General features: G+C 44.1%; 2 pseudogenes; one reads left to right on the plus strand and one right to left on the minus strand.

Annotated features, from left to right (window-relative positions):
• LOC119350554 overlaps nucleotides 1-10,194 on the minus strand; it is a 26,736-nt pseudogene extending 16,542 nt beyond the window's left edge.
• Nucleotides 10,193-11,972, plus strand: LOC119350564 (annotated as a pseudogene).
• The last annotated feature ends 2,450 nt before the right edge of the window (nucleotides 11,973-14,422 follow it).

Raw genomic sequence — 14,422 nt, forward strand, 5'->3', positions numbered from 1 at the left:
ATCCTAAGCTTCTTGTAATTCGTCCTTAAGCAGCTACATGTACACATTCATATTCTTCCCCGAATAGTTGGGCCCTGGAATTACAAACGTCAAGAAAATGTTCTTTCTTTGCATAATCTGTCCTGGGTGGAGATTGAGTGGAATGACAAATACGGGCCAATAATTGTATTGGGCTGCTGTCAGACCAAACACATTGAACCCATCTGTGATGATGGCGACTCGAGGATGCCTTGGATCTACCGCTTTTTGCTCATGTAAGTCATCGAAGCGCTTCCACGCTTCACCATCCGATGTGTGTACCATCATCAGATTCCCATCTGCATCTAGTTTGGTTCTTTTGCCTGTTTTGTGCCATGTCATCTGTCTAGCTGTCTCTTCGACCATGAAAAGACGTTGAAGTCTTGGTACGATTGGCATATACCGAAGAATAACGGGGATTTTGGTCTGCATCTTCTCACCCATACCGTTGTCTACCACAACATACCTGGAAGACTTGGAAATGGGACAATAGTTCAAGTTCGCATACTCAAACCTAAATAAGGCACATCCTTTCTCACAGGCATGTATCTTCTTATAGGGCATCTTAAGAGCACGGAGGATTTTGTCTGACTGGTACAGGTTTGCAGGCAGTACATGGCCTTTGGGTAGAAAGCATCCAAATACTGTCATCATCGCGTCGTAGCATTCTCTGCCTTAGTTGAATTGAGCCTTCAGAGCCATAATTTGTGAGATGGCATCCAGCTGACAAAGCTCAATGTGCTCATGGAGAGGACGTTTTGAAGACTCCAACATTTCATTGAAGGCCTTTGCAGATTCCTCCATCTCATCGTTCGAGTCCCGAGCATCATCAAATTTTGCACCATGTCTTCCATCCCGGTACAATGCTTGTCGGTGCGACGACGAACCACCTCAGCTCTGGCAAGTTGGGAAGACTCATCATGAAATGTCCAGACCGTATAACCAGGCGTAAAACCAAACTTCTGCAGGTGTTTACTCATTTCAAGCTCGTTCCTCCTATGATAGTTGTCGCACCGGACATAGGGGCACCACCTTTCTTTCTCGCAATTTGCAAATGCGACTCTCACAAACCCCTTGGTTTTTGTTAACCATTCATCGGTCATGTCTTCTTGACTAGTGTGACCGGTGTACATCCACGCACAATCACTCATATTGCATAGCTAGTGGACACACAAGAAATATATACATAATTCAGCAAACCATATCCATCAGTTAATGGAGTTTGTCAGTTTTATTACGTCCATGCAACCTAGACGCTAATAGGTAAAGATAGGTCCTAATCCCACCCGAGTATGTGTAGATTGGGTTTGTTTTCCCATGCTCTGCTCCGGATCTGACGCAAAATTTTGGCAGCACCTCCCCGCTGTTCTCTTGATACACGTCTCGGCAATAAGAAGAGAGGATGTGTACCCGGAGAACAACAGGAGGTACTGATGAAATTCTGCATCGGATCCGGAGCAGAGCATATGGGAAAACGAATCCTATCTACACATACTCGGGTTGTCCATGGATAACGTTGGACAATTCGAAAGAATCACGGTTATAAATATGCAAATGCATGCATATTGTAACATCCCAAATTTTCAATTTGGAATATTATACATTAGATCATCATTGCATATCATATTTTATTGCATTTTGGTTTGATCCTAGAAATTCTACGCAACTCAAGGACCCACGGAGAGAGTTGGGGATTTCGTTATTTTCATATTCGAGTTTTCTCGAATTTTGAAAAGAGGATCGTTTGATTTTAATTATTTTCTCTATGAATATTTCTTTTATAAAAATAAAAGAGAGAGGATAAAATGACTTCCTCAAAAATAAAGAAATATCGTAGATTTAATATTAAAATCAAAAATGATTTTTATTCAGAGTTTTATCGCTATTGTATTTGAATTAGGAAAAATATGCATTTTTGAAAATTTCATTTTAGGCCCAAATAAATGTTCACCTTGTCCGGCCTATTTTTAGAGGACGTGGAAAATTTATTTTGGAATTTTTGGACTCCGTTTAGTATTTCTTTCCTTTCTTTTTATGCATGTCAGAATTGTTTAAAAAAAAGTCAAACCGACTCCGGGTCGTACCCGAGCGGAACTCCGCCCCGGGGGCCTTTATAAGCAGCCACCCTCAGTCGCCGAAGCCCAACCCGCGCCACCGCCCAAACCCTAACCCTAACCGCGCCCCGCCGCCGCGCCTCGCCGCCGCCACCCGCCGCCCCGCGCCGCCTCGCCAGAGCCCGCCCGCCGCCGCCGCCGTTCGCCGGACTTTTGCCGGAGGTAGCCGCTGTCGCTGCCTCGGTTTTCACGAGAGAATCGACAGTTTTTTTCTAAACCTAGATCCGTTTTTTTAATCCGGTTTGGTATTTTTTTTTAGTTATTTAGCGAACGACCGTTCGTTAATTCGTTTTAACGAACAGTTTTCACAGTTTAGCCGTAGACAGCGAACGTTTGTTCGTTAGCCTGTTCGTCAGTTTTTCTTTTTCTTGGATTTTCAGCGATTATTTTCGATCGCGATTTCTGATCCAATTTTCGTTCTAGTATAACTTTTCGCTCGTTTATCGGAATCAGGCGATTCAAGCGCCTAGAGTTTCGTCTCGAAACCCTCTTTCTGTTTAACCAACTTAAACAAGATTTTGCTACTGTAAAATTTGACTTTAGTCTAGATTAGTAAATGAAGCTTGTTTCTTTCACCGTTTGAGTTGTGTTGCTTCGTTTGATTTGATTCTTTTTGCAAACCAGAGTTCTTAAGTTGAACTTTCTGGTTAGATCTGTTATTTGAGTTTTACCCGTGCCCTTGCTTGATTGCTTATTGTATGCTTGTTTGTTTGTGATAGAGTACCCGGAGTGTGAAGCGTGCTACTACGAGTCTCTAGGTTTCGCGGATCATCAGCAAGACAAGTAACACTTTGATCATACCTCTTTACTACCCAGTTTTGTTGCATTAGATCAATCCTCAAACATTGCATGGTTAGGATCTGATTAAATTGTGGGTTGGGAAGTAGATGAGGTAGTACCTATTCACCTGTTTATTATCAAACCTTGGGAGTTACTTCTACGTCGCTTATATTGCTATGCTATGCTCGTAGACGTGGATTGTGTTTGAGAGTATTCATGACAGATGTGAGTATTGTTAAATAATGGTTAACTTAAGGTGGCAACTTTAATACACATCTAGGTGGATTGAGGCACGTGAGGAATTCAAGTGATTGCCTGTATTTTTGGAAATCCCGGGGTACCGTGTGATTCTCCTATGGACTGCCACCCAGACTCAAAGGGATCATAAGATTATTCATGCTAGAAACTTCCGTGTGCAGCCACATGCCATTATGAGCTCTGGCATAGTTGAGTAAGTTGTGGGAAACCTTTCCATGATGGGCTAGTAGATGTAAGGGATTGTAGGTGTACCGGCCTATCTATCGGTTAAGGTGACCTCATCGGAAAGACTGTGTCTCGGTCATCCGTTTCTCAAACATCTTGTAGTGCGAGAAAACCAATGGAGGAGATTGAGTCTTGTGGGGAAAAGTGCACAAACCTCTGCAGAGTGTACAAACTAATCATGGTTAGCTGTGTCCCCGGTTATGCACATCTTGAGTATCTAGTTCTTGGATTATCATGTGGATCTCATCACTCTTAATTATATAATTTGATTGGGGTTAATGATTATTTTTAATTGGGATTGAGATGGGGTTTACCATTCTCAATGTTTAACAACCACCATGATAGTTAAATAAAATTTATTCCTTTGTTGTAGGGAAAAATTGGCTTTTCGCAAAACATATTAACCATACAGCCTCCACCAACCAAATATGCATGTAATGGTAGCATTATTCTGTTCATTACTCTTTTGTGTTACTTTGCCAGCATATTCCATGTGCTGACCCGTTTTCGGGCTGCAACGTATTATGTTGCAGACTTTTCAGACGACGAGTAAGGAGCCTTAGGTCGTGGTCTTTCACTCAGTGATGCCGTTGGAGTTGATGGACTCACTTTATCTTCCAAGCCTTCCGCTGTTATCGTATTAGATGGCCTTAAGCCATATTTATTGTAATAAGTTCTCTTTTGAAATATTCGATGTAATAAGTGTGTGATTGCTACTCTGTTATAAATCCTTCAAGTACTATGTGTGTCAGCATTACCGATCCAGGGATGACACTTATGCACAAAGATCAGACTGTTTGAGGTCTGGTCGCTACACATATTTATAGATGTAACCCTTTCGAACGGGAGACGCATAGTGGTCACGCATACTGTGGATTGAAGACACCTATAGCTAGCAAGTTTTATCGGCACAAAGACCGGAACAGAGCAAATGAATGGGGGAGGAGGAGATGTCATTTGTGCTCACCCACGAACGCAGGGGCGGAGCTCGTGAACGCACAGGGAGGTCGTTGAACACCAGACCCTCGCAGCGACGAAACAACTGCACATTTAAAACCACCAAATCAACACAAATATGATGTTTTTTATAATAAAATCGAAAAATATATGACCTAACTCATAATTCAACATTGACCTTTGGAAGGCCGAAGAGCACCTTTTCGGTCAACAGGAAGCCGAAGAGGTATCAGGGGTCGGGGTGTCTGATACGTCTCCAACGTATCTACTTTTCCTAATGCTTTTCCTCTTGTTTATCAGCCAGTGGGCCAACCTCCCTCTTTGTCGTCTGCTAGCAGACGGCAAAGACCTGGCTGATGGCAAAGCCATCCTTGGCCGTCAGCCAGCTCTTTGTCGTTTGTTTTTTGAAGCTGTTGGCAAAGCCATCCATTGCCATCAGCTAGCAGACGACAAAGAAGTGGCTGACGGCAAATCTTTTGATTCCAGTAGTGTTGGCTGCCGGCGGTGGCCGTGGCTTCCTCCTCCGACCAAAGAGGCCCTCCTCAACCTTCGTCACCGCCCCTACGCCGCTCTTCCTCCTCTCTCCGCCTCAAATTGCCGCAACTCCGCCGTCCCTCCGTCGCTCCTCGCTGCTGCTGCGCCGACGCCGCCACCTTCCGAACTGCCACCGCCCCTATTTGGCCGACGCCCACTAGTTTTTACATCTCCACTTTGCATCATCTATTGGAGTTGCTCTTTTACATCTTCAATGTACATCATCTATTGGAGTTGCCTCTTTTTTGGAGATGTAAAATTTGACATCTCCTGTTTTACATCTCCAAATATGCATCTTCTATTGAAGATGCTCTTAGTGATGCTTCTTCTACAAGTTGTCGACCTGTATGTTATGTTGGTATAAGTATTATATGTAGCTCGGTTGAATTTTGTGTTTTTTTAAGTCATGCTTCATCAATGTCCTTTTGTTTTGTGCAAGAGAATTGGAAATTTGTCCCGTCTACTACTTTAACTGGCAAAGCCTATTCGGCACCCGTTTCTTTAGTTCGCGCAAATGGGCACATACTCCCACGCCGCGCTGGGCCGGCATGTTTTTTTTTCAAAACTGGAGCAAAAAGGGTGTTTGTGCAAGCGTTGTTGTTTCGAACTCAGCATCTCTCGTTGAGAGAGCAGCACAATGACCACCAGGACAACAACGAAGCAATTGAGCCTATAAACTTCATTCCTTTCCTTTATTCCTTCAGTCGCAAGAGCCCCTGATTTTGGGAAGCTTCCCGAATCAGTTATTCTCACTGGTCCTTCCTTTTTTCTTGGCCCTTTTTCATTTTTGTTTTTTCCTTAAACACCTGAAGTTTTTTCAAATTCGATGAAATATTTTCAAATTCAGTCAACTTTTTCTAAATCAGTGAACCTTTTTGGAAACTCGATGAACTTTTTTTCAAAATCAATGAACTCTTTTTTCAAATCGATTAATTTTTTAAAAAACCGATGAACTCTTTTCTTAAATCAACTAATTTTTTAGAAAACCGATGAACTTTTTTCAATATAGACACTCTTTTTTCAAAATCGATAAACTTATTCCAAATTCGATGAACATTTTTCAAAATCGATGAACTCTTTCTTCATTTTTGATTTAATTTTTTCCAAAACAGATGAACTTACTTTTTTTCAAAATTGATGAATTATTTTTTCAGTTGTGTTGGATTTTTTTCAAAATCAATTAACTTTTTCAAATTCTAGAACTTTTTTGAAGTTTCTGGACTTTCTTTCAAATGTCATGAACTGTTTTAAATTCAGGATTTTCTATGATTTTTTTGTCAAAAGTCAATGGTTGACCGGTCAACTGGCCAGCTATCGACTGGTCAACCGTGATCGACGGGAGCGAAGGAGGCGATCGAGGCAACCTGGGCCAGCCCAGTTCCCAGCCGCGTGGGCGCACGAACTGCCAACTGGCACCCATTAGGAGCTCTCGTGTTAACTTTCTCTGACTATTTAAATACAGAGTTATTTTCTGGCCTAGGCCCATTTCGATCGCTCTACTTTTCTAGCCAATAAATAAAAGGTAGGAACCGTCCGAAACATTTCCACAGTTCTTTAGTCCCACCTCGATTGGGGAATATCAAATTATACGGCTTAAGTATGCGTCTACAAATGGTTCCGCTAAGCCGATGATGACTATCCTAGAGACCGACATTCTGAGCGCCCTGTGCGCAGTGAGGAAAATGTCATCAGGAATTAAATAGTCTGAGGCGACTTTTTTTATGCCACCGCTGTCGTATTTGTTTACCCATGTCAAATTTGCTTTCAATGACCATAGAAAAGATAGCCGTTCGAAGCAAAGTACAATGCCAAAACTGCTTTTGAAGGACGGTTTTTAAAAAATTCAGAATTCAACAAAAAAAACATATTTTTACATTTCAAAAAATACAGGCATACATGAAGGCATAACTCACATGTGTAAATTTTCAGGACGAAATACGTTAAAATGAAGGTTGTGCAAAAAAAGACAATGGCTTTTCAAGACACGTTACTATTCATCCCAAAAGTCCATGAATTTTTTTTTTGTGCATAGATCGCATCTCAATGTATTTTATTCTGAAATTTTATACGCACACACATCACATCATTGTGTACTGTACAAAAAAATTTACCAAAAAGTATGAATTTTGAATTTAAGAAAAAACGGCCTCGAAGGAGGCCGAGCTCCAAAACGCCATTCTCAGTTCAAAGCTCGTATTCCCTCCGTTCCTAAATATAAGTCTTTTTAGACATTTCAAATGAAATACAACATACAAATATATGTAGACATATTTCAGAATGTAGATTCACTCATTTTGCTCCGTATGTAGTCACTTGGTGGAATCTCTAGAAAAACTTATATTTAGGAACAGAGGGAGTACATGCCATCAATGAGCCAAAATATGTCTAGATACATCCATTTCTCTGACAAGTATTACCGGACGGAGGAAGTATTAGCTAAATAACCTCTAAAAGCATGGAGATATTATTAGGTTCAGAATGAAAAGAAACTTATGCCAAACGGATGTATCTAGTAATGAAATACATATGGATCCGAGAGATTATTATAATATCGCCATGTTTCTTAGACACCGAATTATTCTGCGTTGTCAGATAAGAAAAATGATGAGAGAAGACGATCAGAACAACTAACCAGCAGCAGACTGTTTAAAGGGCTTCAAAATCTCATTATGTTTCAAGAACTATTTTCATTCAAGTAGAACAGAGAAATTCATTGGAGGGGTAGCCTTAACATCATAATCGCGGTACGTTCTCAAGAATATTTCTATTCAAGCAAATTGTTCTAGAAAGAAATATACTGCCACCGATCTGAATTAATCACCGCAGCCTCTTGTCTTGAGAGGTTGCGTCAATTAATTTGGATCGGAGGGAGTACCTTTACTTTTCTTTTGATCCAAGTCCATGATGAATGATGCACTTGATAATAGTTCCCTTTTTAGTGGGAGGCGACAAAGACATGTCATACTACTTGTCGATGCTTGGGTAAAAGCAGAGATTCTGAAGTTGCTATAGAAAGCAAAAGCCTAAAAACTAAAAGATTATGATGATAGTTGGATAATCAATATTAAGCTATATTTCTTTTAGAGCTGATTGGAAGAATGAGCTGGACCAATGGGAGTTTGTGACATAAGGAGAGTATAAACATTACAGATGCACTATATAAAGTATATTGAGAAAAACATTATTACATCAGACTCCCTCCGTTTCTAAATATAAGCCCTTTCAGATATTTCAATATGGACTACATAGTACATACGGATGTATATAGACATATTTTAGAATGTAGATTCACTCGTTTTGCTTGTTACGTAGTCCAGATTGACATCTCTAAAAGGTCTAATATTTAGGAACGGAGGGAGTATAACGTAACATAACATAGAGATATAATAAACATGTCCTGATTTTAAAAACAAATTTACTACGATTAGGGCATTTTGAAGACCGAGCTCCATGGAGCCCTTTATTTTGAAAAATTCAAAATTCATAAATTTCGATTTCAAAAAATTCTGAAAAAAATAAACATGTATGCAAGGATGTAATGTGTATGTGTGATAAGTTTCAGGATGAATTGCGAGCTGCACAAAAAAAACAAAATCATGGACTTTAAAGATGAACAGTACATATATGGTAAAAGGCCCCACATTTGTCTTTTTTGTGTAGCTCACGTTTTAATGTATTTTGACCTGAAAATTTGCATACATGTACATTATGTATCTAGGTGTATCTGTATTTTTTTCCAGAATTTTTGAAACTGAAAATTTTGAATTTTGAAGTTTTCAAATAAAGGCCTCCATGGAGCTCGGTCTCCGTTTGACATTTTCGATTTACTACTCCCTTTGTACATAAATACTAATTTTTTTTTATTTGTGAACAAAGGAAGAATAAAGTAATACGACAGGATTACGAGAAGATGGAAAAGGAACAAAAGAATATGTACCCCTCAGAAGCTAACACGTACCTTAATAGCATATAGTAGTTCTTCCGTACGATTCATACATGTTCCTCTTTCAGTTGATTCCTTGTCGTATTTTGAGCCATCGAGCCTAACAATTAAATCCAAATCTTCCGCTCTTATCATCCTCGAAGTCTATCATAGGAGGAATGGAGAACCATTTAACAGAAAGTGATAGCAAATCTTTTCTATAGCCAAAAATTCCCTGTTTGTTGTGCTTAGACTTTGTGTCAAAATATTGTCTTTTTTGCTCATCCAACAGATAAAGTTCCTATACTTGACACAACTTACATACCTTGGCATATAGTGATCCTTTGGTGTAAGAATCTGCATAGAAAATAAATCAGGTCCATAAGAAAGATACCAAGGAGTGAGCAATCCATTTTCATATCCTAGTCCATGTTGCAATTCCTTTCCCCAAATTGATTGTAAATCTGCAGGATATAATTCGGCTAGCTACAGTGTGTGAACCATGTAGTGTTCCACCTCTCCACTAAATCGCAACAGTTCTTGCTTCTGAGGTAGGAAAGGAATCATGGTCTAGGGGTACAGCATAACATATGGGACTAAGCACTACCTCCTAGCTCAAACCCCTAAAAAATTAACAACTTCTTACCTTAATCCCAAAAAACCTGAGCTCAATAATTCCACGCATACCTACTGGGTTTGGCCAAGCTTCTCGTCAACGAATGCCTACCAGTGGAGAATGTTGTGCTGCTCCAGGGTGAGGTAAGGAATAGATTAGGGGGCAGGTACTGGATTATTGCATAAAGTACACTTTTCATATCACCAGAAAGCAACAATCATGATTATAAAATCGAATGTGCAACTGGACCTTTGCCTAGCCCAGAATAGTAGGCCTACAAAAATAGTGCAATTCCGAACATCATGTGGTACATTACAGTTCATAAACAACAGACCCTCTCTCAAAAGCACAACCAGCTAAGGCTACTCCGGTGAAGCAAATGTCTAGGCCATAACATGAAACAGCAAAATAACTAAACTATCACTAAATAGTAGTACCAGCAATCATGTAAGAGCATCTCCACTGGCCCCCCAACAAGCCCCTCAGGGCGCCTTTTTTAGCGTCGGTGGCGAAACATCGGCCAAGTTGCGCCCCCAGATTGTTGTTTATCACCGATTTGGGCCAAAATAACCGGCAAACCCAAGCCGAACCCAGCGCACCAGGGGGCGCCTGGGGGTACCGGCTGAAGCGAAAAGGCGCGTGGGCCCACGTGGTCGGCGACAGACCGGCCTATTCCCGCCGTTTTCCCCCATTTTCCCTCCATTGCCCAAGCACTTCCCCCCTTCTCCACCGCCGCTCCCGCTATTCTCCTCATCAGATCCGACCGCCATGCCGCCGAAGAAGTATGCGGCCCCTCGCCTAGCCACCGATACCGCCCAGCCAAAGCAGAGGAAGCCGAGGGCGCCGATGGCAAGGCCACAGGGCTTGTCGAACGCCGAGCGGAAGGTAGGCGTTGAGTAACCACCGATCACCAGAACAGGCTCATCACCAAGAGGGCCAGGGACGCGGCGGCGGCGGCGGAGCAGGAGAGGCGTCTCGCGTGGGGGTGATGAACCTTCCGCATGGCCACTGCCCACAAGCTGCGTGAGGGAGCCAGCAGAGCGTCGCGTCGCCGGCCAACTTCTCGCCGCCGCTATGGGGGTACGCGCCCTCGCCTGGCTACTCCGACGGCAACACGCATGGCGGCTTCAACCCCAGCATCACCTTCCTGCATGGCGCAGTGCCGCGTGCCTCCGGCCTCAACACCCAGTACAACTACTCGCCGCCGGCGTACTCAGGCTCGCCTGCGCCGCCTCTGCGCCGTGCCGCCCTACCCTTCGCACACGGCTCGGCGCCACAGTTCAGCAACACCGACACCAACATGGACGAGATCATCACGAGCGGCTCGGTCCCCGCCGCTTCGTGCCCCGGGTTCCACGCGCAAGACGAAACGATGGACACCGCCATCGACATGGACGACGTGCTCGACGACGCCAAGGAGGAGGCGGAGGAGGAAGAACAGGTGGAGCCGGAGCCGGGGCCGAAAGAGAGAAAGAAGAAGCGGGCGCCCAACACAAGCCGGGCGAGCCTCGCGTCAAGTGGACGTCCAAGGAAGACGAGTGCCTCGCCGATGCATGGAAGACCGTCAGCATCGACCCGATCACCGGCTTGAATCAGAACACCGACACGTACTGGAGAAGAATCAAGACGGCGTTCGACGAGCACAAGCTGGTCGACCCCGACTTCGCCAACATCCACATGGATCACAGCGACAAGGCCATGGCGAACCATTGGGCGACCATCTAGGCGGCCTGCAACAAGTGACATGGGATCCTAGAGGAGGTCGCGGCTCGCCCGGAAAGCGGCGCCAACATCGAGGGGCAGGTATGGCCAGTCGTCGGCTCAGTTCTTTCGTCGTGTACTTCGCCGACACTTGTTCTTCGGTTGTGCAGATGGTTCGAATGTTCAACATGTTTCGCCAGGACAACAGCGACCAAGAGTTCAAGTTCCTTCACGTGTTCTCCAGGATCGAGTCGTGCAAGAAGTGGAGGGAGTGCCGACTCACTCTCGCAAGGCCAAGGAGACCTACAAGCCGGATGCGCCTGCCCCGTCGGCGGCAGAAGGGCGCCCTGATGGCAACAAAAGAGACAAGGCGGCGAGGGGCGCGGCACCCGCTGCTGAACGGCTGCAATCATCGATCAAGCAGTGCATCGCCGATGCCAAGAACAGCGCCGCCAAGAGGGAGGAGAAATCCGACGCGAGGTGGTCGGCGTTGATGACGAAGCATGACGTCAAGCTCGACCTTCTCAGGACCAAAGTCGCCGCGAAGAAGAGGAACACCGACCTGGTGCTCTTGATGGCGGCAGACATGTCGACGATGGACGAGCAGGTGAAGGCGTGGTACCTGGCAGAGCGTGGCCTCATCTTGAACCAGATGCCTCGACAGGCGGCAACCGCCGCCTCTACGCCCACAACGACGCCAACGCCGACGCCAAGCCCGAGAAGTGAACATGTGCGGACGCCCTGCGTGAGCACTGAAGCCACGCCAACGCCAACGTCGAGCCCGAGCACTGAAGATGCGCCCACACTGACCTCAACCAGTCCCATGGCAGAGGAGCCTGCCGTTTGATGCGTTCCATGTCTATGATTCCTTCCTTTTGATCACCGAACTTTTGGGTATGTTTGATCGCCGACCTGTGCCATGATGATCGCCTAACCTGTGGCGTTTTTTGGCAGCAGGAAAGATAAATTAGAATTTTCAGGCGTTTGGGGGCCGAAACCTGGGGGCGCGACTGGAAACTCGATCGCCCCCAGGGCGGAAAAACCGCCGGTGCATACGCCAAAAGACATTCGTCGGGTGCCCTGGGGGGGCAAACGGCTGGAGATGCTCTAATGGTTAAATCAAAACCTGGAAAATGCACTCATGAACACCTACAGGACGAGATGGGCCTTCAAACCTAAGAAGGAGCAACCAAAGACAAGGTGGCCATTGACAGATTGACGAGGAAGCACAAGGACGTGGCCGCTAGACTTCTCATGATCATTTATCCCCCTTGAGGCTGTATTTCCTTTCCTTGTGGGCTTATTTTTGCTGTTGCCCCCAGCCTGTACCTTACCTTTATTTTCTTTCGTTTCTATGGACCTCCGTTTTTTGGTTGGATGTTGTGCTTCGGTTGTGGTTTGCTTTATTTATAAAGCGGGGCGAGAAGCCTTTTTCGGTACAAAATTCAATTAGCCGTGGCCCTTTTCAGGAATCATCCACAACACCCTATCCTAACAACTGAGTGTGTAATCCATCCTCACACAATGACAAAAAAGTATACTAGAACACAACTAACGAATTCAACAAAAATAGATGTAGCTAGTTAAAGCCTAGTTTCATAAATGTCAAAGAGCAGTTTCATATGATTCCATTGTGTTATGTGTGTGCATCAGTTTTCAAACATGATATATATAAAAACAGGAGGGTGACAGAACCTATACTAGAACCTACTACAACGCCCCTTCGGTCAGTTTTGCATCAGGTTCACTATGGGCAGAAAAGACAACACAAAAGTTGAGTGGTAGAAAATAGTGAAACTAATCTGATATGTCTTGTGGTTCCACGTCCTATCGAGGGCATCGCTGCTGACCTTGGCAACACTGAGGAGGTCATGGTCCACACGAAGTTCTTGGGCCTAAAGCTTCTTGGTTCCTCCCCCAGCTAATCCACCTTCCGAGCTAACCAAGTCAAATCAATATAATTTTAGTTCCATTGTGAGTATCCAAGACGCTCTGAAACAACTGGATATTCTCCTAAAAGGCAAATAAAAAGCACTCTGAATAGATGCAAACTTTGAGAATTTCTCGTTGATTCAGTCCAGAGGAAGAGACGGCGATGGGGTGGTAGTGGGGGCAGAAAGCGAAGGGATGCAGGGGTGAAGAGCAGACGGAAATGGGGGCAGACACAGCGGTGGTGCTCTGAAAGGAGCAGAGGCAGCCCCGACAACAGCGTGCGAACAAGAGCAAGGGTGGCCATGGCAGGAGGTACCACCAAGGAGAAGAGCAATTGCGGCGCGGAGGCGGACAGGCAGCGGGTGGCAGCCGGAAACCGTAGTGCGGGCGCTTGGAAGAGGACGGAATGGGAGTTACACGGCAGTGTTGTGCGGTCGTGTGAGGGTGAGAGGCCAACGAAGCCAGACATAGTGGTAACCCAACAAGTTTAGAACAAATGCTCATGTAGCTACTTTTTTTTCACCCGACTATTTCCATGAAATAGTGAAGAATTGGCTATCAGGAATAGGGCTTAAGTGTACTCTCATTTCAGAGATGTGCTTGCATTTTTGCAATATATTCAGTTTAGGTCAACTGTGAGAATCAGGAATATGGCTTAAGTCTCAGCTACGCTTGCACGCATCATATTTGAAGTTAGCGAGCAGCACAAGTACTTCACAACCAGTCTTGAATCAAAGGAAATAACATCATATTTGAAACGATAAAAAAGAGGTTACACTTTTTCTAGGGAAAGATGTATGTTAACACACTAACTTATTAGTGATCGGATGTTTGAATGTAGCAAAACATGGATTTTCAAGGCTTCAGAGCGAAATGAAAGTGATCAGAAGACAAAACCTTTGCAAGTAGAGCTTTCCCTGTTCCCCATACAGTATGACTACCTTGAGAGGCCTAAATCCAGTGTCCTCATATAGCTCGGGAAGTTCAACTGGTTCTTTAATATCTTGAATTGGAACATGTAAACCACCGACATCCGAACAAGACTCCAAACGTGTCATTTCAATTTTCATGACAGAAATCATAGGACCAACTTCACCTTGCAAAATTCTGACCACCAAGAGAACCTGAGAAAAAGACAGGTAAAGCTCAATAAATAAATACTCCAAGGCAGAATTGAAATTCATCACATCAATCAAACAGATACTCAGATGGCCTAAGCTAACCAGTCCTCTCTCTGAGTGTATAAATAAATAAACCACAAAAAGAATATGAGAGCTGAAGACTTAAATGCAGATTTCTATTGCAACCATTTCACTCTTTCCAATTGAATAAAAATATAATGACCACAGATTCTGCCAACTTTTC

This window comes from Triticum dicoccoides, chromosome 1A (genome assembly GCF_002162155.2).
Source record: "Triticum dicoccoides isolate Atlit2015 ecotype Zavitan chromosome 1A, WEW_v2.0, whole genome shotgun sequence".
Lineage (NCBI taxonomy): Eukaryota > Viridiplantae > Streptophyta > Magnoliopsida > Poales > Poaceae > Triticum > Triticum dicoccoides.